The sequence below is a fragment of the Lagopus muta genome, chromosome 3 (assembly GCF_023343835.1).
Source record: "Lagopus muta isolate bLagMut1 chromosome 3, bLagMut1 primary, whole genome shotgun sequence".
Taxonomy (NCBI): domain Eukaryota; kingdom Metazoa; phylum Chordata; class Aves; order Galliformes; family Phasianidae; genus Lagopus; species Lagopus muta.
The window spans coordinates 69470793-69495595 of NC_064435.1; the positions used below are offsets into that span (position 1 = coordinate 69470793).

The window sequence follows — 24803 nt, forward strand, 5'->3', positions numbered from 1 at the left end:
CTCCAGCTATTTCACTAGCAATAATAATAAGCTGGCATGACTTTTAACAGAATAAAAGCCTGATGTAAACAAACTGTTCTTCAATATTTAATTAAAATATAATGAGGAACATGGAATACAGTTCTGGGTACTGCTTAAGGTTGCATGGCACCATTTCGATGTCACATCATGTGTCACATCTGTTTATTGACAAAGAAGGGTAAATGACCCCTGAGCACAGACTTATGGAAATAATGCCGCTCATTTTAATATTCAATTCTCATTGTTTGTATATTCAGAAAAGAATAATTTTACCCTTGGCATTTTTACACACCACAACTATCAACAAGAGCTTCACCAAAAGCCCACTGATATCTATAGATGCTTTTCCTTTAAATGCTATGAGCTTTTGATCATGTTACATATTATTGCTGCAAAACAGAAACTTTTGGAGTTGGTTTTTTTTAAAATCCTTTCTCAAAGAAGGATGCTTATAGTCTGTTTTACAAACAGATTAGTAGTTTGCTGGTTTCACTTAAAAAAAGACAGCAAGAAAGCAGATAAAAGCAAAGTACAAGCACTTCATTTTTAATTCACGCAGCTGCTAATGACAAAAAGCCACTAACATAACAAAGGATCATAGAATGGCTTGGGTTGGAAGGGATCTCAAGGATCATCAAGCTCCAACCTCCTGCCACAGGCAGGGCCACCAAACCTCCACATGTAATACTAGACCAGGCTGCCCAGGGACACATCCAACCTGGCCTTGAACACCTGCAAGCATGGGGCATCCACAGCCTCTCTGGGCAGCCTGTTCCAGCACCTCACCACTTTCTTGGCAAAGAACTTCCCCCTGATATCCAGCCTAAATCTTCCCTCCCTCAACTTAAAACTGCTTCCCTTTGCCCTACCATTATCTACCCTTGTAAAGAGTTGGTTCACCTCCTGTTTATAGGCTCCATTTAGGTACTGAAAGGCTGCAATGAAGTCACCCTGCAGCCTTCTTTACTTCAGGCTGAACAAGCCCAGCTCCCTCAGCCTGTCTTCGTAGGGGAGGTGCTCCAGCCCCTTGATAATATTTATGGCCCTCCTCTGGACCCAACAGCTCTGTCTTTCTTGCATTGGGGGTCTCAGACCTGGACACAGTACTCCAGATGGGGCCTCATAAGAGCAGAGTCGAGGGGGACAACCCTGTCCCTGCTGGCCACCCCTCTTCTGAGGGAGCCCAGGATACCATTTGCTTTCTGAGCTGTAAGAGCACACTGCTGGCTTATGTTAAGCTTTTCATCTTCCAGGATCCCCAGGTCCTTCTCTGCAAGGCTAGTCTCAAGGATTGCTCCTCCCAGTCTGTATATATGCCTGGGATTCCTCTGGCCCAAGTGCAAAACCTTGCACTTTTGCACATGGAAATGGATGTTAGTATTTATAACTTGGGTTAGTTATTTATGGTGTTTTAATTTACCAATTGGAGGCCAAAATTCATCATAGAGCAAAAAATGTGTCTATTTTCATACCCTGCAGACTTTAGTACCTCTAAATGAAGATATCCATGGCATCGCCAGCTTTTGTAGAATTCCTCTCACTCAGACCCAAATAGAAGAGTCATAAGGGTAAGGCAGGGCTTTGTTTACATTCTTTCTGAAATACAGTGAGAAGAAATTAACCTGCCTACAAGACACAAAGCAATGCTAACACTTTTTTACTCTAACTGTTCACATGTAAGTGATCTTCTAAAGCGTCAATATGCCAAAGAAATGACTGGGCCTTAAAGTCCTTTGCTTATAATTTGTTTTGTAGTACCACCTAGTTTAGGACTGAGACCTACAAATGAATGGAAAGTCTTATTTGAAGGGGACAAAAGGCAAAACTAACCAACCAAAAAAAACCAAAACAAAACAAAACCACACACCTTAAAGACATTTCTACATTACAAGAATTTACCTCAAAAAGGAATACGGTTACACTCAAATCAGCCCTGCATGAGTCAGCTCATTTCCCAAAGGTATGGGGAAAACATACTGTAAAGTCAAGGACAAATACAGCTGAGTGCTAAGCCTGGCAGTAGAGGGCTGCAGCAGGTGAATCATCACCATCAGCAAGTACTAGCTTGGAGAATGGGGCACAGCACTCATCCATGAGATTAGATAGGCTAAAGTTGATCTGATTAGACTGGTGCAATGTGTCAACAAGCACTAACCTGCAAAGAAGTCTTATAAACCTCAGTACAGTTAATTTCAAGCTAAAAATGTGGATTACTTCATTGACAAATCAAGGAACAATGCAGAAAAGTTTTGCTTCACACACACTAAGACACAGTTTGTCAAAACTGTCTTACCTTGAAAATATATGGATAAAATCCTGCTAAGCTCTAAACTCTCTGGGGCCACCAGGTTGGTGCCATTGACTTCAACCACAGACTCCATACTGAGAGAACGGTTGCTGGTTCCCGGTCTCCACGAAGCATCAATTTCAGAGCACCCTGATGCACCTTATAACCTGAGTAATTAGAATTCCAGACAGTGGCTGAGTTCCAAGCCACGCTCTTACTTCCTTGACAGACTCTGCTAAAGCACAGATACTAGTTTGTTTAACCAAGATAGACTGCTGAAAACACTAACTGGTGCACTCCAGCATAACTGGGGATCACGTCGGGCAGCCCTTCCACCTCTCAGGTGAATGACCTCACCACTGAATGAAAGAAGCATAGAGAAATGCACTCTTTCCTTTCAGGTTTCATTATCTACAAGGCTTCCAAAAAAGTTTCCACTTAAATATATTTTTTAATTCTGTTTAGCTTTGAAATGCTTTTTGTTGAGCTATACTTCTAGGTAATAAAGAGTTATTAAAGTAATAAAAGTACTTCAGAGCCAGGTAAAATATCCTGCTCCTGGCCTAGAGGATTCAGACAAGAAGAATTTAAAAAACAGTCATGCAACTATATCGGAACATGTTTTCTTCTTCTTCATGGAAGTCAGCTGGGCCAAGACAAACTAACAAAACCAATTCTTCTTAAGGTTTACTCTCCACTGTCTCTCAAGCAAAAACTGCTGAAAATACAATCAGTGAAGCTACTTTAAGAAAAATAAAGTCCTACATGAACCTTGGAGAAGTTCAGAAATTGTATTCAACAATGGAAACTCAGTTGTGAAAGTTTACTTGAGTACACTAATTGAAAACATATGTAGAGATAACCATCTTAAGCTTACCACAAAGATTTCAAAAGTGGTGAATGTTATTGCAAAGCACCTCACTCCTTTACAGTGGATATTTTCTCCTGTTTTTATGACCATATAGAGAAAGCCAATATAACGTGTTGCAATGCTACTGTTACAAGAATTCCACAAAACCTCCTCTAGTTTTATGTACTTCATTAGTCAGCCCCTAAAGAGCACCCATTAAATGTGTCTCATAGTTTAGTAAATGTAATATTTTATAGTAAACTCTAGAAATATGGTACCATAATCTTTTCTGGATTCTGTCTTGTATTCTTCATGTTGATCACTTCTGCTGTCAGCTTTGGGGAACAGAACTTCTTTACGATAAGGGTGACAAAGCACTGGAACAGGCTGCCCAGAGAGGTTGTGGAGTCTCCTTCTATCCATGTATTTAAGACCGGTCCGAACGCTTACCTGTGCAACCCATTATAGAGAACCTGCTTTAGTAGGGGTTGGACCAGGTGATCTCTTGAGGTCCCTTCAAATAACCTGCAATTCTGTCATTCTTTCCAGAAGCACTCTTTTGCAACAAATTTAGTGACCTTCTCGGGCACTTAGTTCACAGTGACTCGGACGAGTGGCTTTGGCTGAGCAAAGACCAGAGAAAGAAGCATTTCCAGTAGTTCTTGCTTTGGCCTGAGTCCTGCTTTTGATGCCTTTCACAATGGTGGCAGCTGAACTTACATAGTCTCTCTTTTCCCTACCTCTGTGAAAAGAAATACATCTATTTGGCTGCTTGATAGTTAGGTGAACAGATAGGTATGCAACACACTAGGTTACATTTACTGCTTGCCTGTACTATCCACCTCATAATCTCCTTAGTGATTTCTTTCATAGAAAAAAGCATATAATTCATGCCCTCCTTTCTGTACCTTTCTCAATCTGCAAATATTAAGATTAAAACATGTGCTGATTATATTTTAAAACTTAAAGTTCAAGACTCGAAAAGAAGGCCAAAGGTAAAGAGCATTTCAACAGTTAGTATTAATTCTAACATTCACATCATGTTTTACTTCTGTAGCCTTTCCAGCTTTTTCTGTTTCTTTTCCCCCCTCCAATCCTGAGCTGTTTTGTGAGCAGAAAGAATAACACAGGTACAATTTATGTTATCTCAAACTTCTAACCTCTAATAAACTAAACGTATTACAAGCTCTGAAAGAATCAGGATAATAGCTATGATTTCATCATTTTAATGTCCTGGTTTTGAATTTCATCCAAAAATGGAAATAGAAATTATGATTGTTTCAGATGCATCTTTGATAAACATCAGTAATGTGCTTATGCTACACAGGACACACTGATAAGTGTCTATATCAGCACCACAGATGCACAAAGATTCACAGAAGATTAGGTTCCTATAACAGTTACGGTTCACTTTTCTGCCTGAGAACTGTCATTGATCTTTGGAACAAAAAATTTATCCCTATGCATTTTGTATTTGTGAAACCTTCATCTTATGATTGTTCTCAGACAAATGCATATGTGAGAGCTACACATCAGACATACGTATCAGACATCAGATTCCATCAAATTGTATTAATATATTAAATATACATTATTATTAACATATTAATATATGAAAACGTCAGCAGTCAGGCTCATTTCGAAGTCTTGAAAGTTGGTACCAAAAGTCTGAGCAATTTGGAAAAGTTCTGGTTGTAGCTACATGACCAATCCAAACAAAGTGTTGAAGTTCTTTATGCCTGCCCCACCACGTGCACAAAGTCAATGCAGTGCCTGAACAAAGCAAGACAATGATTCAGTAGAAAATGTGGCGAGGACTGATTTTAATCTTCATCTTTTCAGTTAAGATTTGATTTAAAGCTATGTGAATTCAGTAGGATTGAGGAGCCTGCAGATTAAGGGGATTTTGGAGTAGACTTTTAGTTCTTCTACTTGTCCACATGCACTTATTCACAGATAAATTGTTTCATAATTTGATCTGCAAAAGGGGTGGAGGGAGAAATCCCTTGATTTTTTATTTGACTGGTTCAAATAAAAACAAACATTTCAACAAAAAAAAAATGTTTATATTGTAAAACTACCCTTTGCCATTATTTCTGCGATAAAAATCTTGTCTAGAGAATTACTAAGACTGCAATGAGAAACAATGAAGTCATACTTAGCATGTCTAAGACTCCCAGTTTGGCAGGAGCCTGAAAGCACATACAAACAGAAGTCTGTTCTCCGCAGCAGAAACACATGGCAGTTTGCAGAACCTCACAGACCAAAGGTACCTCTGAATAGAAGTCCCACTGTTCAAAGACTATTGAGATCAGAGAGAGAAAATGAACAGTAATCAAAGGAGAAACACACACATGAAAAGGAATTGTTTCAGACAGACGCTCTTTTTATTTATCTTCCACTTGCTATATGTCAATGGAGCAGCAATTACAAACTAAATACTTAAGAATACCAGGAATAGGCGAGGAACGTATTAATTAATCCATTCATCCATTCTTATCCTGTCCTCTGCATAGCAGTGGTTTCCCAGGGCAGCACAACCAGAGCACATTTGGGAATACCCACTCAGAGAGCTAAGGAGAAGTAAACCTCAAGACAAAGCAGTCACCACAGCACTCTGTCCCAGGCCCTCACAGACAGCTTGACAGTCCTACTAACACTGCCAGAAACCAGCCCAGAAAATCCATGGTTTTCTGATAAACCAGCACCTTGTGACTGGCAGCAGCTTCTCCCACCTTTCAGTGCCAGGATACACTTCTCAAAACCTTCACAACCTCTTTTTCACATGTCCACCTACACCACTACACCAAAAACAGAAGAGGAAGAGTTGTTGTACTAGTCACACAGGACTCTCAATAGAGATGATATATTCACACTACCAAGGTGCACGTGGAGAGCAAAAAAGCTGCCTAGATGGTAAACATGTTTCTCTTGGCAGAAATAACGTGGTATTTAATGAATCCCTTTGTCCAGACTTGCCACTCTGGTGCAGCGCTTCAACCTCCATCAGCACTGATGCACAGATCAAGGTCTGTCCCAGACACACTCTGGCCATGCTGACCATCTCTGCTCACTTTGGATCTATAGGATTTTTCTGACCAAAACAAAACAAAAACAAAAACAAAAAAAACCCACACAAAAAAAAACCACACAGATCGCAGGGAAATCAATATGGAAATAATAAGCATGCCAGGATCTGTGATAGCCATGGCATCCAAAGGAAAGCATGAGACGATCTGCACATTACAGGCTTTGACGCTGAGCTACCAGTAGCAATTAGTGCCTGACACTCTTCCTGCTATAGCTGGTTGCCTCAGTCATATTCCTCAATGTTTTTGGTCCTCTCCTTGTTAGTTACCTCTAAATGTTCTACAATGTTATATACCATCTCAAAGGCAAGAAATTCTTTTTTACCCACCAAGATGCCTTGAAGTTTGCAGGGTTTTTCACAAGTAAAATTCAAAAGTCCCTTCTCATTATAGTTATTTCCCTAAGCATCCTTTATACAAGTTTCTCTCTTATTTCCATAACTTCAACTCCCAACTGATATTTTGCCTTACTTCTTCCAGCTGACAGGTACTAAATAAATAAAAAAAAATAAATAAAAGCAACAATCACATAGAATCATAGAATCACAAGGTTGGAAAGGACCTACAAGACCATCTAGTCCAACTGTCCTCCTATCACCATTACTACCCTAATCTACTAAACCACATCTCATAGCTCCTCATCCAGACACCTCTTGAACACTGCCAGGGCAACTCCATCACCTCCCCATTCCAGTGTCATTGTAGTTATTGAATTTCCCCAAACAAACCATTTATGTTTTTATGTTATTTTAAATGCAGATTATCACGGTCATTGATAATCCTAACGGGGAAGGGATAGTTTTGCACAAAGTAAGACAGTCAGAGCAACATCCTGTAATGTACAACATTTAAAAAACAAAAAAAAAGTTTATTTTTCTGTTCTTATTCTCTGTAAAATAAAATTGTCACCTTTTCACTTGGTTCCTCTATTAGCCGTGGTTAAACATGCAGCTCAAAATTCTATAACAGGGCAAGCTAAGAAAAATCTGTAATCCTGTCTTCAAGCAGTGATCTTAATATGGTTTCATCCATGACCTCTTAGTTTTATATTTGTTCCTGACCAATGTTTGGGAGAAAACTGCTTATTGCCTTTGACGCAGAAAAGGTATAACTAGGGAAGCTGGTGTTTTTATTCATCACTACTTCCAGTTCATACTCCAGTTTTTGCCTTCTATGTGGGCTTAGGATGCTATCAGACACACAAGAACTTAATGAATATCCTGTGTGTTCAGGCCAATGGCCCATCAAGCCCAGCAAGACAGGTTTCCCAGGAATACCACAGGCTCAGACACTTTCTACAGTCTGTTCCTTTCTCCAGCAACCAGATTTCATGAATTAGGGATGTTGATCAGTAGTAACCTCCCCCATGCTTTAGGTATCCATTTATGAGCCATGGTACATAAATTAATCTAACTTTTGAACCTGCTGATGCTATCAGTCTCCACAGCTTCCTGCAGCAGAATATGCTAGAAGTTCACAACCTGCAACATAAAATACACTCTTTTGACTGATTTAAATTTATCTACCATCATTTTCATCTAATGACCTTCAATCCCTGTATTTGGAATTGAAGATCAGCAGTTTCAGCAACCTTTGTCTGCTCCCTTCATGATTTGGAAACCTCAGTCATCTTGCCCTTCAGCCTTTTCTCCAGAGTGAATTAACTTAAATCTTTTATGACCCTCCTCAAACACTGCTTCACCCACTTTACCATTTTAGCTGCCACTCTCTCTGTTCCTTCCTCAATTGCACTACATCCTTCTTCAGGTCCAAAGGCCAAAACTATACAAAATGCTCAAGATGCAACTGCATGAGGATTTTACAGAGCAGTAAAGTAATGCATTCCATTTTGCCTTCAAGATTCTTCCTGATGATGACAAAGAGTATTTATTGTTATTTTTTCACTTTCGAATTTTTCCAGCTGCTTCTGCAAACTGAGATAAAGGATTTCAGAGAACTATCACAACAATACTTACGACAACTCCAAAATCTCTTTTCTGAGTTGTAACTGCCAATTGCAAGTATATTAAATACTACATTCAGAGCATCCTTATGTAGCAAATAAAGCTCTAGAAATAAGCCTTCCTAAATCTACTCTGCAAAAAAAGATCTTGAGCTATGCAGAGTTAGAGGATATTTGCTTATTTGAACTTGGCTTCCACTTACAAATAGAACTAATTGCAGCCTTGTTCTCCACCCCTCTAGTCGCACATTATAGAGCATTTTTCTGCAGGGAACCTCTTCCCACCTCTTTTTAACTTGCCCTCCTGAAGAAGCACATCTCATGCAATTACACTTTGTCTGCACATGATAATTTGCCATTCCATTTCCTCAGTTACCTTTGAACCTGTCAGCCAATTTCAAACACTTTCAACATAAGGATAAAAACCTCCAAGATCATTACATCCTAGAATTTAACTGAAACAGGAAACTGGAAAGGAGACCCCAGTCAGTGCCTTCACTGAAGAAACAGTTATAACATGCAGTCATCCTTAACAGAAAATCTGCACAGATTTTCAATGTCTCGATTGTACAAAAAGTTTCATTTGGAGTTTGTGCTCTAATAGACATCAGAGGATGTAATCACAAGATACTAATCCATCAGAAACCAGTCTTCATTAATTCTAACACTCATAGAGCTACATATTGATTTAACTCCGGTAATGACTCACAGGAAACCATTTAAACTGTTTCATAGCAGGAGGGGAACCTGAACCAGATGTAGGCTCAGCTGGAGTTGCCAACAGCCCCTCTGTTCTGGCTTAAAGGTACTACTACTGAAGATAGTATTTCCCAGTTAGTAGCGTGACTACTAACCAGTACAGAGAAATAAAACAAAGAAAAGTGTAAAAATACTAACTTGTTTTTATTGCACAGAAATCCACACCTGTAGAAAACAATTGCAGCTAAGTCCAGAACACAGTCTGTCAATAGTTTTGGTGGACAGGATTAAGAGAACGGAGAAAAGAGGAGATTTCCCCCTGCTTTTCATCGACCAGCCTTCTGCTGGGATCTTTGGCAAAAATGAGGTGAGAGCTCATCTCCTGTAACAACAAAACCCTGCCAGCAATCAAGGCAGCTGTCCCCAGCCCATGAGGAATAATTTGGCTTTGCTGTAGGACCTTCAGGTGATGTAAGGACTGCTGTGCCTTGTGGAAACCAGTGTCTGCTCCCCACATCATTTCACTCCCACAGGGCTTCTAAGTTGACTGAGAGATGACAATACCGGAAGTCACTATAGATCTAAACACACTTCATCAACTCCTGCCTCAGTTCTGAGGACTATGAGAACCCCAACAGGCCTAAACAGCCTTGATTAGCCTCACTGGCCCCCCCCTTGCACTCTGCCCATGGTCACTGGGCTCCTTTTCAGCCGCAGCCTGGTCTTCAGATATGCTAGTCCCTGACCACACCTCCCAGTTGGACCTCAGGCAGATTTTCTCCTGTACAGACCCCACAGACATGCTATAGCTCATCTCCTTGTCTTCTCCCCACTTTATATTGTTGAAAGCTGACATCGGCTTCTCAATAGATTAATATTGTCTAGTGTTCTTTACAACTTCAGCAGACATTCAACAATGCTTCCAATTTGCTCGGCTGAATATAAACTATAAGCTATTCCCCCTTATCTTTCAATCAACTATGAAGAAATCATAAGTCGAGATAAGACCTTGGAAAAGCCACACTGGGAGCTGAATTACAACACTGCTTGTTTGGGTTGCTTTTTTGTTTGTTTGTTTATTTGTTTTTTTAAAAGCGCCAGTAAAACTCAGTCAAAACACCATCACCACCAGGGATGAAACAAGCATCATTTGAGAACAGATGATAACTCATGATGTGATAAACAATAGTGATAAGCAAGATCATAAAAAATCCTGAACTAGAAGAAACACAGCGAGAAGTGTGGTAAGAGTTAATTTTTGAGCAAGGATTCCTTTTTGCTTTTTCTGGAATTGATTTCCCATTCAAAATATTTTTTTCCTAGAATAGACTGAAAGCAAATTGAAAAAAATGAAGAAAAATTAAGGGTTTTTTTTCTGCACTTGCACAGCTAGTATTAATTTTAGAGAAGCTTCTAATTGATTTCTTAAATCTAATATTTGTTGAATTTATTGGAAGGATGAGGGCAATGGATACCAACTTATTCAAAGAGTATGGCTTTTGCAAAGAATATGAAACAAACAAAATTATCTCTACCTCTACAGTTAGATAAAGTTCCACAAAACAATCCTTTTCATACTTTCAGCTTTGATATGCTGAGACAATATGAATGAGTACCACAGTTCTTCCTTACAAAGGGCCCTTTCTCTGCTAATTTAAACAGTCATCAACAGATAGATCTCTCTATAAAAATGTGTATGATATACAGATAATATATAATACTATTTACTCTATGTAAACAAAAACACATCAGTAGATTTTACCATAATACCTCGTGATAAAAAGTTAAATTTGACATAATATACTTATGTGCAGATCACTCCAAAAGTAATGTCCCCAATTTATTTCCATGGAAAGTACAACCAGTACAAAGAGCACAGTAATAATATTTAATGGAGACAATCCTCAGCTACAAAACCATTTTTTTTAACACAGTCACCACCTTGAGCTATTTGTTTTCGCCTGTGATGAAGAAGGGCCTGCACGCTGTGTTTGTAATAGTGTGCACCAGAGGAGATAGCCCACAGTTTCAGAGCTGGTTCAACCTGTACTGCCATATCACCAACAGTCAACTTTGACATAATGGGTCAACATCATAAAATAGGAGGCATTACTTTTGGAGCAGGCCTCGTATAGCACACACATCTGACATATATAGCACATATTGAAACTCCTGCACGTGGAGCTGTGCTAATACTATGCCAACCTTCTGAGTGGAAAGAATTTCTGAATAGAAATCTAAACGGCTGCCAATGTCTTCAGCTACCCACCCTTCAACAAGCTTTTTTGTTCTCTTGGTGTTTTTTTTTCCTTCCCTCTGTGGTACAGCTGATTATTTCAAAATACGATGGAAGCACAATGAAAAAATAAAAGCAAATTCCCCGGAAAATATGCAGGTTATGTTTCTGTTTAGCATGATAAAATGAAGACACAAAACTGCTGTAGAAATCTGCCAATGCTGAAGGGCCCAAAGATTTTGTTCCCAAGCACACGCAGGGCTCTCAGTGGAGAGGAATTAACCAAAAGTTCAAATAACGTGACCTGCAGCGACCTGCATGGTTTGTAAACCTCTAATCATAAAGGATGCACGGCAGAATGTTGTGAATCAATGAGGCAGTTGAATTTTATAGACATGCTTTGTTTCTTTTCCACTAAAACAAGACAGTTCTACTGTATCCAGAATTTGAAATTAGGCTTTACCAGAAACAATATTTTACTAGTAATTAGAGCTAGTGGCAACGTGTTGTTTTTGGTTTTTTTCCTTCTGCTCTGGACATCTTTCCTGCTAATAATCTGCAAAGTTTGCATCTCCTGCCTTTGCAAATGATTAATATTGTGTTGGGAGGAGAAAGGCTAAGGTACATCTACATGGATAGAAACAGCATACATTTTAAGTCCTAAAAATGTTTTCCTTATTGTTGGATACTTTTTAAAAGCAACAATCCCATTAAAATTTATCAGGTTCCCTGGGTGAGTTCACTAAATACAGAAGAGCAGCTCAGGGGCACAGAGGGCACATTCTACAGCAAATAGATTGTAAAGTATTATCAACATACTTCAGAATAACTCCACTACTGGAAAAAACTTTCTCTGCAGTCACAGCAAATTCAGCCTCCATTGGAAATATTTGAGAACAAGAAGCAGACAAGGAATAGCACAGGCACAGTACTGCAATCTCCCAGCTCTATACGGTGCTTGCTACAATCTCACATACGGTATAAAAGCAGAACGGAAGTTATTTTAAAGTGCAAACTATAAATAGATAAAAATAGGAGAAGACCAGAAAAATAATCTGGTATTGTCATCCTGATACTTACTTAATAATTACACAGCTGGATCTCAATTCAAGAGCTTACCGAAAGACTCCATTCCAGAATTGTCAGTTATCAGGAATCTAAGCTATGGAGTTAAACACAGATTAATATCTTTGTTCCCTCAGGTTGAGTTAAGAATGGAGAAGTTTTTTCCACCTTAGGGGAAAAAAAAAAAAAAAAAAAAAAAAGTAAAGCAATAGAAGTGTATGTCATAAGATAAAATAATATCAAAGTAAGATACAACAGTTGTAACAGCAACTGTATTTAAGTTTAAAACAAGAGCGTGATTGGTTATGAGTCACCAGCCACAGAAGACAACTAGGCAGTTCATTTTGAATGATTTTATGCTTTTATCCAGCATCCCTTAGGCATCACCTTTCCTCTGAGGTCCTACATGGCAGTATGATTCTAGTCTTTATCTTGAGGGGCAAAGTCTTGATTCTATGTTTTATTAACAATAATCTGGTAGACCTTTTTTCAGTCTCTAATTTAAACAGAAGTCATTAATTTAAAAATCTCACATAATAAGAGAAGATGATCAATGCTGACCCTTAGCATTCTCACACACTGATTCTAGATAAATCCCTTAGTAATTGAAGTTGGGAGTGTTATTTTCCTTGCTTTCTATGCACTGTTACCAATACACAGTCCATACTTGTTTAAAATGCTCACCATGTATCTATTTACCTATCGCTGTGCATTAATTACATTCACAGCAACACAACTTGGAAAATTCTCATGTTAGGAGTACAGTCAAAACCTTTCATTTGTATAAACACTTCTCTGCAGTGTCTTGAGAAACGAATAACCTTTTCCCAATTACTTTTTTCTTACACATGTGTACTTGCTTCAGCTCTCAGTCTCTCTTCTTGTTTGTTGCCCTTACAACTAAGTTGCATAATGCATTCCTTTGTTCCAGAAACAAATAAAAACTCAGCAAGCTGTCCTTAATATACAAGTCAACCACAAAGGAAACACATAAATCTTTTGCTAGTGGGTCTTAATTTTTACTTTTCAATATCATTAGACTTTACATGCCATGAAATGAAAACTGAAATTCCAGAAAATACAATGACTCTCTTTTTAATTCTGCAAATGAGTGAAATAGCCACAAGGCCATACTGATCATAGAATGGCTTAGGTTGGAGGGACTCAAAGCCCACCCAGTCCCAACCCCATGCAGTGGACGGGGCTGCCACTCAGCAGCTCAGGCTGCCCAGGACCCCATCCAACCTGGCTTTGAGTGTCTCAGGGATGGGGCACCACAGCTTCTATTGGCAGCTGTGCCAGCACCTCACTGCCCTCTGAGTGAAGAATTTCTTCCTATCACTGTTTCCCCTCTTTTGTTTTAAAGCCATTCACCCTTGCCCTACCGCTATCAGATTATGTAAAAAGTCAGTCCCCCTCCTGCTTTTAAGTTCCCCTCAAGTACTGGAATGTTGCAATCAGGTCTCCCCAGAGCCTTCTCTTCTCATAAATCTCAAACACTAAGGCCATTTTCACAGAGACTGACAACAGTACCATAGTTTTCCTCCTCCTCCATACAGAGCAGCTGAAAAGCACAGAGTGGCCTATGAAGCTACAGCATCCTGTACAGCAAGTACAGGAGCTGTGCTTTTAGGCACCTGTTTTACATAATTCTGCACTTCACAGTACCGGGTAGGTTACGAAGCATTTAGAGAGACTGAATATCTTCAGAAGTATCCCAACTTATAGGGAAATAAAAAGAAAACATCAAAGGAAGATAAGAAATTTCCCCATCCAAACAGCAAATAAAGGCATATCTTCTAACAAGGAGACGTGAAGAATTGCAGAGGGGTGACTTCTGTTTTTAAAAAGAAAAGCTAATGCAGAGTCTGATTAAACAAAAATATTCCTGGATAGGTCTAGAAAAGTTAGGCAGTATTACTGGTGTGGTTCTAATAATGTACTTTCAGTTTTACTTGCAGGTCAAATTACACTGAAGTAAAACACAGCCAGACAGTATTATTGTAACTCTGCCTAAGCAGAGCCGTAAAGGTTTGACAGCCAGTGCACTTTGATATTTACAATGAATTTAATTCATGCAGACTTTCAGAATATCATGCAATAAAAAAACGGTTTCCAATCTTCTTAACTCATAGCACCTGTAGTTCAAACAATCCACTGCTTTCTATGAATTAATCGTTACTTATACAAAGGAGCCGTTGTAGTCCACAGCTTCAGAAATGGAAAAGTCGGTACAGACTTTGTGGTTTAGCTTTTATTGGCAGAAGTTCTTAAAGAAAAATAGAACTACTTGGCTAAATAAATAAATAGATAGATAAAATCATAGAATCAGCAAGGTTGGAAAAGACTTCAGAGATCATCTAATCCAATCATCCACCTACCACCAATAATGCCCATTAACCGTATCTCTTAACACAACATCTAAAGGTTTCTTGAACATCTCCATGGACAGTGACTTCACCACCTCCCTGGGCAGCCTGTTCCTGTGCATGACCTCTGTTTCAGAAAAGAAATTTTTCCCCAATATCTATCCAATCTGAACTTCCCCTGGCACAACTTGAGGCCATTCCCTCTTGTCCTGTCAGTAGTTACACAGGAGAAGAAGCCAATCCTCACCTCACCATGATCTCTTTTCAGGTAGTAGTAGAGAAAAATAAGATCTCCCCTGAGCCTCCTCTTTTCCAGACTAAACAATCCCAGCTTCCTCAGCCGCTCCTCATAAGATTTGTGCCCCAGACCTCTCACCAGCTTTGTTGCTCTTCTCTGGACATGCTCCAGGACATCAATGTCTTTTTTGTAGTGAGGGGCACCAAGATCCATTTCTGCCACACAATCTTCCAACCACTCTGCCCCAAGCCTGTAACATTGCCTGGGATTGCTGTGACCAAAGTGCAGGACCCAGCACTCGGTGTTGCTGAACTTCATCCCATTGGCCACAGCCCAGTGATCCAGACTGTTCAGATCCCTCTGTAGAGCCTTTCTACCTCTAGGCAGATTGACACTTACTGCCAACTTGGTGCCATCTGCTAACTTACTGAGGGTGCACTCAATGCCCTCGTCCAGGTCATCAATAAAGAAGTTGAAGAGGACAGGCCACAGTACTGATCCCTGGGCAACACCACTAGCAATGGGTCACCAGCTGGATTTAACTCTATTCACCACCCTCGCTCTCTGGGCCTGGCCATTTCTTTACTCAACAAAGCATAGCTGTTCCTGTCCACATTTGAATTAGAGGCAGGATGAGAAGACATCTTTATTGTGACAAGAGATTGTTGAAAATAAATCAATGTAAAAGTTTTAGTACGGAGAGAAAACAAAAACAATCTCTGTAAAATCTTGATTAGACTTGATTAAAGTGAGCCACGGTGAAAAAGCTGATCATTGAGCTCAGTATTTATCTCAAAATAAGCTGCAGAAGTCCGTCTCTCCAAATGCAGACAGAACAGAAAAGAACTACCAGGATTGACAGCACCTCGGAAGAACTTCTTGAAACATTGCTTAAACAATTTTCATCTTATGTTCTTGTTGTCTTTGCTTTATGTCTTCTCTCCCTATTACACAGACTTCTAATTCAGCTGATCTTCCCATTTCTAATGAAAAAGCTCAGTAGCATTAGGCAGATCCAGCTTGCGTGCTTCAGCAGAACATGAAGATCAATGGCTGCTCAGGCTTCACTGAGGGCAGAGGAAAGAAGGAGGGGGGTCTCCTCTGCTGTCTCTGTCTCTCCCAGATGCTTTTTCCAGTTCAACTGAGCACTTGGCTTACATTTCACATGAAACATCCAAGCTGCTGCTGAGCTCCAAAAGCACAGAGGGAGGGCAGCATCTTGAAGAAACGTAAAGCAAATAGTTGATGCAGCTGCACCCAGGCTGAGGGGAATAGGGAGCTCTGGCCACTGACACAGCACAGTTTAAAAATCTCCCTCTCCCTTTCTCTGAAGTAGCATTGTGAATATGAATTTCTTTTTTCTTCTAGAGCTACTGCAGCTATGAGGTTTATGTTTCTGTTTAAAAAAAAAATAATTAAAAAAAACATCTGGGAACCATCTAACATTTCTGGCTACATTTTTCAATGAAAAGTGAAAAGGAGCTGCTGAAGAGTTTTGATATGTTTAAGTGAGAAGGCCTGTGGAAGCTCAGGAATACTAAAAAGCATCTGGAAAACATTTTATAAAAAAGTGAAAACAGTTTACAGCATTAATTCTTAACAATCTGACACCTGAAAACAAGAAAGAAAAAAAAAAAGCAAGAACAGCAATAAAAAGCAACAAACAGCGTAAAGAGTAACAACTAACTCCCTCCTGAAAGGTATGGTAAGGCAGATGAAAGAGAGGGAGGTGATATGGGATGATCAGCATAGCTTCACCAAAGGCAGGTCCTGCTTGATGAACCTTTTTTCTTATGATGGTGTAACTGTATCAGTAGACCAGCTATAGATGCTGTCTGGATTTCAGAAAGGCCTTTGACATGGTCACCCATAACATCCTTCCCTACAAACTGGAAAGATATGAATTTGGAGGATGGACTTCCAAATTCCTTCCTTTCCTGTACCTGTAGACAAGTACCTAGAGACTGTACCCAGAGAATGGTGGTCTATGGCTCAATTTCCGGATGGAGATAGGTGGCAAGTTGTATCCCTGTGGGGTCAGTGCTGGGACTAATACTCTAATTTCAATCAGTGACATTGACAGCGGGATTGAGTGCACCCTCAGCAGGTTTGCAGATGATACCAATCTCTGTGGTGTGGTCAACATGCCCAAGGAATAGGATGCCATCCAAAGGAACCTAGATCTAGGTTGTAAACACCTAGACAGTAAGCACACTGTGTCAGTCCTATAAATACCTTCACATTGTACCCAGATCCCTTCAAAGCACTTTTTTATTAACACAGATGTTTTTTCCTGCCCAACTTGTACATGAAAGAACTTACTATGATGCAAATATGTCCAGTATTATGTGTATGAGCAGACAGCCACACAAAGAAACATGCAGCAAAATGCAAAATTCAAGCAGACACATGCACTTTTTTTTCTTTTAAACAAAAGAATCTGGTCTGATGGTATTTTATAAAAGCAACTACTTCCTATTCTACACCAAGTGATTCTGCAGTCTTAGTTCTGCCCTTGGTTATGTCATGCCAATGAAGATTTAAGACCAAGAACTTCAGTGCAGTTACTTCAGAACTACACTGATAAGCAGGAAGTAGATCGCATCCTTTAGACTCATGGACTTGGACTCTGACAGAAGAAATCTGGCAAATCTAGAAGGAATGGTTTAATCTATTGACTCCCCTAGCTCCATACCATTCCTCTACAGATGTTATTGCATCACATCAGACAGGAATGCATGACTCAGCTACTCCAGATCACAGAGCAGTCCATCAGCTTAAAGCATTACTGAAGGTCCAGTTTGTGTGAATACATCACAACATGAACTAAACCTATAAAGTTCAAGGCAAACATTTTACCAAATCTGCAGAGAAGACAGCAAGTTTTGTGTTATCAAACCTAATGCAGCACTACCTTCATACATGCAGCTGCACTGATTTCCACAGTAAGAATGAGCGAGATAGGTTTGTAACCCTTGCAAAAGATTAAGCACAAGTCAGACGTCCCAAGGCCTTCACTATCCTAGATGAGATTATTTAATATGCAGCATTCAATTTATATTGAGAAAAAAGAAACCATTAATAGAAATAGTTCAGAATTATTTTTTTTCCTCAGAGACTAGGAACAGAAGACTTACTACTTAAATTTCTGCATCCAGGCTCCTACTGTCACAGAGTAATAGCATCCAATCATATATAATTTCTATGTGCAGGTTACCTCTGAAAAAAAGGCTATATCTGCCTAATCCAACCCTGTTAATAATTTCTCCCCAGTTTTCCCTAGTGTTACTCAAAAAACATAAAGAACATCAGTGGCTAATAGAGAGGCTTCCCTTCCCTCCACCTCAAATCAGTGGTCAAATATGGAATTTTGTTGCTAGAAAAAGTCAGAGGAAAATTATAAATTGAATCTGTTTTACTTGCATTTTCATGCCTACATTCATAATCCAGCACATGTTCAAAAACCACTAATTAAATGTGATAACTGCCGCAAAAATCAAAACTTAATTTCATTTCTAAACATTCAATGAGCTAAAAAAAAAAATTGGATGAAAAATTCAAAATCTAAGGTTTAGGAGTTGATGATAGCTATCTCCGTGACATTTCATTTTCCCTTGGCATAAATTATCTGATGTACATACTGTCCTTGTTGCTGTTGTTACTAATTTTGTTTAAAAGCTATAAAATAAGAGAAAGATAAGAAAACATGACCTACAATTTGTTTATTATGCTCAAACTTTCACTATGTTTCTGCTGTCAATCATGCTCTGTCCTAGGTAACCATTATTTATCTTTTCTGACTTCATCAATTCACCTGCGATGATGAGTTGTCAAAATCTATATGTAGTACACTAAATGTCTGTTACTAGTAAATTCAAGATAATAACTGTTTTTCTTATTACACAAGAAATCGCTCAGCAACAGTCAAATATCAAGAATGTGTACAGTTGCAATTAGACATTCAACTCAAAACTCTGACCAGGTCTCTTTACTTTTATAAGCCCTGTCTTACTGAAAAAAGATTCCTCTCTTCATAATCACGCCTCATTCATGTCATCGTTTTTTAGCGTTAAATACATTTGTGAACAACTCTTTTCAAAGATTAAGTCCAGGAGGAATAAAATTTCATCACAAATCTCTTAGGACCATCTCAAGAGCTTATTGAGAATTGCAGCCACTGCCATCGAACCTGGTGCATTAGTTTCACAAAAACAAGGTCGCATTTCCCACTAGTTCTGTGTTTCTATTGTTCTCTTCTTTTAATAATAAATATTAAAGAGTAAAAGTTTTGTTACTGATATATATGAACTGTATTATATATTTTATGAGGGCTGCTCTGAAAATAATGCAAACTGTTCTGTGACGTTGGCCCATGATGCAGAGGCAGATGTTGGTGGCATGACAGTAGAGGGCAAATTTTCCCACCAATATCTCCTTACATTTTATTGTCGTTTGATAGATGGCAATGGAGGGGCAGTCTGACAGAATGGTATCTGACATGGAGGTTTGGATGACACAGAGGTGTGCCACTGAATTCCTCTAAGTGGAAAAAAAATTGACACCCACTGACATTTGTTGGCACTTTGAATATTCGTGGAGGCCAAACAGTGGATGTGAGCACAGCTTGGTGTTAGGTGGTGTATTTCAGCAGTGGCAACAGCGAGTGACCACTGGTGCAGGCTTTTATGAGTGTGGCATGCAGGCTCTTGTTCATTCCTGTCAAAAACGTATAGCTAACAGTGGTGACTATAGTGAAAAATAGTGTTTTGTAGCTGAGAATTTGTTCTATCAAATAGTGTTATTGTGCTCTTTGTATCTGTTGTACTTTCCAAGGAAATAAATAGGAAGCATTACTTTTGGAGTGACTTTTGTATATGTAGCCCAAAACAATTCCTGTTCACTCAATGCAGCCCAGGCAAGCCAAAAGTTTGGACACTTATGACATAGTGGACAGGAGAAACTCAAGGTTTCAGAAAGTGTCCTGTGTTGTGTGTAGGGAAAGAAGAAAGAAATAGATGGGACACACACAAAAAAAAAAAAGAAAAAAGAGATCTTAAAACAAAAAAAAAAAGCAGTAATGAAATGGCTAGAGTGTAAGTTTAAAATAAAGTGGATTTTACATGATAAACTAGTATCTGAGTAGAATCCTGTGCATCTTTTTTGTGTTTCCCAACACCTTCTGTAGCATGAGCACTCAGAACAGATAGCAATAGAAATGATGACATCTTCAGTGCTTTTCTGGTTGCATCAACAAATCAGCTGCAGTGTCTAGCCTCACTCTCTGTTTTCCTTTACTTTCTTCCCCTCCTCTTATGCACACGCATCTACAGTGTTACTGTAATCTAGAACTTCTGCATGTGCTGCTTGGCCAAAACATATTTGCAATTACATTAAAGCTTAATAATAATAACAACAACAATAATAATAAACTAAAAAAAAAAGAAAAAAAAATGGAAATGCCTAAACTTTCCTTTGTTTTCCCATCCCGCACATCACAAGAAAATAATTGCTTCTTTGAAATCCATGTGAAAGCCTACAAAGCATGGCGGTGATATTAAAGGGGCATTTGGGAGCAAGATAAAATAATAAATTTTAAGAGGAATAAAATATGTTGTGCAGTACATTGAGTACAGCTACTACATAGGACAGTGCAATAAGCTAATCTTAGGTGTCTGTGCACAAAAGAAACTGCTTTTGCACCCCATAAATATACAGCCTTTCTTTTGTACCCCATGCTTCCAAACACCTGCCTCTTTCTTGTTCCACTCATTGGATAGATACTGGAAGCTCTCTAGTTGAAGATCCAGCACCTCATTTTTCACCAGTTACCCTCCTTACGTGTCTCACAGAGAAGTTTTAATTCATGGACAAACTAGGTTTATTTTTCTACTCCAGTGTTTCTGTACTTGTGTATGTGTCATCTAATGTAAGGGTTGCAGTGGTAATTGCTACCCTTCTGTGGAAACACTCAGTAATCACTGCAGCAAACCATGCATAACATCCAGAAAGCAGCTCAGACTTGGCTCTAGACAGCCTTCATTTACATATTCAAATGTATTTCTGTAAAGTTGAACAAAATGCTTGTTTATCAGACAAGTCATACGTTCAAAACTACCAACTAGCATGTTCTCAGCCTCTTCGCCATAAAGAAAGTCCTTAGAAAGGAGCTAGAATTTATTACTAGGCTGCCAGTTATCAGTGAGCCGAAGCTCTTCTGCCTGGGAGCATGTGTTAATTCCATTCCTGGACCAAATCTAAAATTGTCCTAAAGCAAAATACTTATCCCCATTGCATAATCAGTTATATCCACTAGGGAAAAGAAAGTACACAAACAAAATACCCATAAATACACACAAACAGAAAACCAGGGTAAAAATATCTGTTTCCCATAGAGTAAAGATATCCTAGGGTTTGTTCCCATCTACAAATCTCACTAGCAGATTTGGTGCTTACAAATGCACTACTGATTCACTGAAATGAGGCTTAACAGCAAAGTAGCAAAATTTGTTGATGGCATAAAATTGTGATTTGATTTAATTAATCAGTTAAAAATAAGATGATTGAAGTCTTCTGAACAGAGCAAGCATCAAGGATCAAACTCTGCATCATGATTAGGGAGTCCTTCATCCAGTTGAATATATCTAGAGGAACCACTTACAAAAATTATTTACTGAATAGCTGACAGTGATAATGCCCAAGAGATTAAATAATGTGAATAGTAATATATGCAAACACATACATTTCTTTTTTTAAAAGAGGGCTTACCTCCTGAAACGCAAAAAAAATCTGCAGGGAATTGACAATACATGAGTAACAATTTCTCACAGCCAAAAAAAGGTTATAAAAGCAGTAAAAAGTGGAATCTAAATTAAAGGAAAGATTCAAAAGCAAATAATAACCAAATAATTAAAATGTATTAAAAAAATTAATAGAGAATTTGAAGTGTGAAAAAAATCACAAGGAAAGCAAAATACATTGGAAAAAATGATGAAAACAGGGAAAATGAAAGAGATCAAATTGAGATGAAAGAAGACTAAATATTACTTGTCATCTTAGCACAGTCAAAAGGAATATTTCCTTACGTTGCTGTTTAATATATCTTTTGCTTAAAAGAAAGTCAAAGCTATTCACAAAAGAAAAAATTGCTAAAGAATATGTTTCAGAAAAGCGTTAGAACCTATACGTTAAACAAACCAAATCTGCTCACTGACAAAAACAAATCTGTCTTCAGATTGCATTTCTGAAGGTCACATTAAAAAAAAAAAAAAAGGTGCATAAAACAGAGCAAAGGCAAAACTGAAAGCAACCAGACCTGGGGTTGCAATCTCCCCTCTCCCTTGCTTTACCTTCCACTCACAGTTGCCACCTAACCTTGCACGCATCCGAATGCTATATGTGTGTCAGTCTCTGATCTGTAATCGCCAGACAGTAACTGCATGCTCAGAAGAGTTTCAGGTCTATACAGCACCATCACCAGTAGGTCACTGACACCAGAGCTTGAATGGGATTCAGAAATGGGAGATCCTCTACATAAATCCGCTGAAGCACCAGGGTGGTATCTATCTCTGAGTATACTACAAACACAGCTGTAGCTCTTCCCCTGGCTTCAGGATTTTTATATTAAATTTTGTATTGTGCAGGCCTTGAATCAGATACACAAGTTGATCTGAAAGAAACGAAAAGATTCAGGAGGACCATACAATTGTAGCTAAATACCAAGCAGGGAATTAATCTCCTATGAAGGTGTCTAAGGTTCCTCTACATACAAGAAAGAGCTAACCAACATAGTCAGAGGAGACCAGAGAGCAGCTACCACCCCACAGCAGATGTGTTGGTGAGGTGGATCGTTGCTGACCAGTTGATTCCACCACTGACTGTGATGGAGTTTTGACACCAGCCTAAAATTAACAGCGAGCTGCTGACACCTACAGTTAAGTTAGAAATACATTATAGATTACATGCTCCTGTGCTGCCTCACGTTAATTCCTGAAAAGTTCACCTTCCTTGTTGTGCGATAGGGCAGATACAAATGGAGAGCATACATATCCAAGCCTAGCATGGCATCAAGTGGAAAGGACCTCTAAGAACAAGTGCAACCACAAACCCACCACCACTATGCCCACTAACCATGTCCCTCAGTGCCACATCTCCAGTTCTTGAACACTCCCAGGGATGGTGACTCCACCATCTCCCTGGGCAGTTTGTGCCGCTGCCTCACCGCTCTTCCTGAGAAGAAATTCTTCCTAATATCCAATCTGAACCTGCCCTGGCACAACTTAATGCCATTATAAAAACGAACCCTCCCAGCTGAGAAAGGCAGCCAGCACTGAAGTTTTCCAAGTTCTGAAAAAAGTATTCTCACTGTGGTTTTAAAAATGCATAAGATACATTCAAACTTTCTCGCAAAGGAATTCTGGTTCACCCCCAGGTAGGGCCCATACCTCTCACAAGCCTGCACAGCTGCAAATCTCAGGCATATCCTCCAAAGAGGAGACCGTGCTCGAAAGAGAACCAAATCTCTACATGTCAGACCTCTTCCCATGATTTTGTATGGGCTGGCTTCAGGTAGGATATAAAAATATTTAATACTGCACCCCCATAAAGTGCCGAAACATGGACCTAGCCCACTGAAAAATCTGCTTTGCAAAATCCAATTATAAACATCTTTTCCAATACCTATCTTTTTACTTCCTGAATCACAAATGCACCCAGATAATAACACTAATTTTCAAATTTTCATTGGAAAAGTATTATTCAACACTTTCCTGCAATACTTATGGAAAGATTTAAGCAAAAAAAGAAACAACACATCCCAAAGGCAGAAAGGTCACTTCATGGCAGACAGTAACCTCAATAGTTCATCATTTCCTCCCACTTAAGATTTATAAGCTTGAGTATGCTTCCCCATTACTGAGCTGTTTCTGCTTTGAAACTTACTGAAATGTGCAATATTTTCGTGAATGGCAAAGAAAATCATATGCCCAAGTTACAATATGCAACATGCTAATAAAAGCCAAGGTCATTTCAGGAATGAAGGTGAAACAGAACTCCTCAACATCCTGTTTTTGAATTCATGAACAGAGCAGTCACAAAGTGAAACTTTTTTGTCCAACAGGAATAAGTCTACAGTTATGAGGTTAGGAAAATGGTCTCAGCTCTCACTTTCATGTACAAAATTACATGAAAAGAAACGGCAAAAGAAGAGGTATGCCTGAATTTTGTTCTGAAGAAGAATTAGAAAGCAGTACAGAGAACAGCATAAAAATACGCTGATATTAGCATGAAATATTTTAATCCAATTAATCTTTTAAATCCAATTTTAATCTTTTAAAATGAGTTTTACATCTTTAGAGCAATGTGCCCTCGCTGCTAAGAAGGCTAATGGCACTCTTGGCTGCATTAGGCAGTATGATCATTCCTCTCTACTCAGAATTGTGAGGCCACACCTGAAATACCTGTCTAGTTCCAGGCTGCTCAGTACAGGATAGATGGGGATGCACCATAGTAAGTCCATCAGAGATCCAACCAAGATGATCAAATAACCAGAGCATAATTCCTACGAGGAAAGACTGAGAGAGCTGGGATTGTTCATCCTGGAGGAGGCTCAAGAGGTTAAAGCTAGCTATTTTCAAACCTGAAAAAAACAGTGCATTTCTTGCCAAACCAGAGCAGACTCTAATCCCGCCTCCTATAAACACAACATTTTCAGTACTTTCAGGTGCTTTTTTTTTTTTTTTTTTTTCCTTCACTGACTGGTGAGATACAGCTACTTACAATGGAACTTTAATGTACTTACAGATGGTTCCTTCCTCATCACTGCTGGTGACCAGCCGATGTCCTGAATCAGAAGCAATAAATGACTTTCAGAACTAGGAGAAAAATGCATAGAGAAAGGAGAGTCTTACAGAAGGAAGGAATTGCTTGTTAGGAAAAAAAAAAAAAAAAAAAAAAGCAAAAAAAAAATCAAGCTTGCAAACAATCAGCAT

General features: G+C 39.0%; 1 long non-coding RNA gene across 1 annotated transcript in view; it reads right to left on the reverse strand.

Moving 5' to 3' along the window:
• Positions 1–24803, reverse strand: part of LOC125691025 (uncharacterized) — a 134186-nt gene that overhangs the window by 46389 nt on the left and 62994 nt on the right. The window contains exon 3 of the long non-coding RNA XR_007375880.1: positions 24592–24686. This is a non-coding gene — a long non-coding RNA (uncharacterized LOC125691025). The remainder of the gene's footprint in view (positions 1–24591; positions 24687–24803) is intronic.